The sequence below is a fragment of the Octopus bimaculoides genome, chromosome 1 (assembly GCF_001194135.2).
Source record: "Octopus bimaculoides isolate UCB-OBI-ISO-001 chromosome 1, ASM119413v2, whole genome shotgun sequence".
NCBI lineage: Eukaryota > Metazoa > Mollusca > Cephalopoda > Octopoda > Octopodidae > Octopus > Octopus bimaculoides.
Genome location: NC_068981.1, coordinates 92,893,115 through 92,894,323, shown reverse-complemented (window position 1 = coordinate 92,894,323; position 1,209 = coordinate 92,893,115).

The window sequence follows — 1,209 nt, the reverse complement described above, 5'->3', positions numbered from 1 at the left end:
ATATATATATATATATATATATATAGATAGATAGATAGATAGATATATATATATATATATATATATATATATATTCAACGGGCTTCTGTCAGTTTCCGTCTACCAAATTCACTCACCAGGCTGTGGTCGGCCCGACGCAATAGTAGAAGAGGCTCACACAAAGTGCAACGCAGTGGGACTGACCCGGAAACAATGTAAGCTGGGAAGCAAGCTTTCTACGACACACCCACATCTGTGCTTACAAGTGTGCATGCATATGTAATATATTTTTTAATGCGCCTCTCACTCTCTCCTCCTCTCTCTCTCTATCCACTCCTCCTCTCTCTCTCTATCCACTCCTCCTCTCTCTCTATCCACTCCTCTTCTCTCTCTCTATCCACTCCTCCACTCTCTCTCTCTATCCACTCCTCCTCTCTCTCTCTATCCACTCCTCCTCTCTCTCTCTCTATCCACTCCTCCTCTCTCTCTCTCTATCCACTCCTCCTCTCTCTCTCTATCCACTCCTCCTCCTCTCTCTCTATCCACTCCTCCTCTCCTTTCTTGCCCTGACACCTATTTCCTGTCTCCATTCCTACCCACCTTCTCCCTTAATCGTTACCCCTCCATCCACACCCCAACCCTACACATCCCAATCGCACCATCCCAACCGCACCCCTACCACACGGATCCCAGTCCCATATACCCCACCCTATCCCCTCATCCTCACCCCAAACCTACACCCCACGCTCACATCTCCACATCCCAACACCGCCACACCACACACCACCAAACCACCACACTACATCACACCACCCCGCACAAACTAGCATTGACCACTTTCCAGCACCTACGCCACATCATGCCACACTACAACGCACACATCCCACCACATCACTCAACCCCGCACACACTAGCACTGACCACTTCCCAGCACCCACACAGAAATTACACACCCACACATTACAGACGAACGCATCCACACGACAAAGTCACCAGCCCCTATCCACATTCACACACTTACACACGCTCAGATACATACACACACGTACCTTCGTTTCGGCATCACCAGTACTTTATTCTTTCCCCTTCTCCCTAGCTCCCCTGTCTAACCACTTCTGACCAGCCAGCCACCATGATTGAGCGCTAGCTCCTAAAGCTTTTAAAAAAAGTCTCTCTGTTTATTTCCTCGTGTTCCATTCTGTTGAAGAGCGTAGGCACGAAATTTAAAAC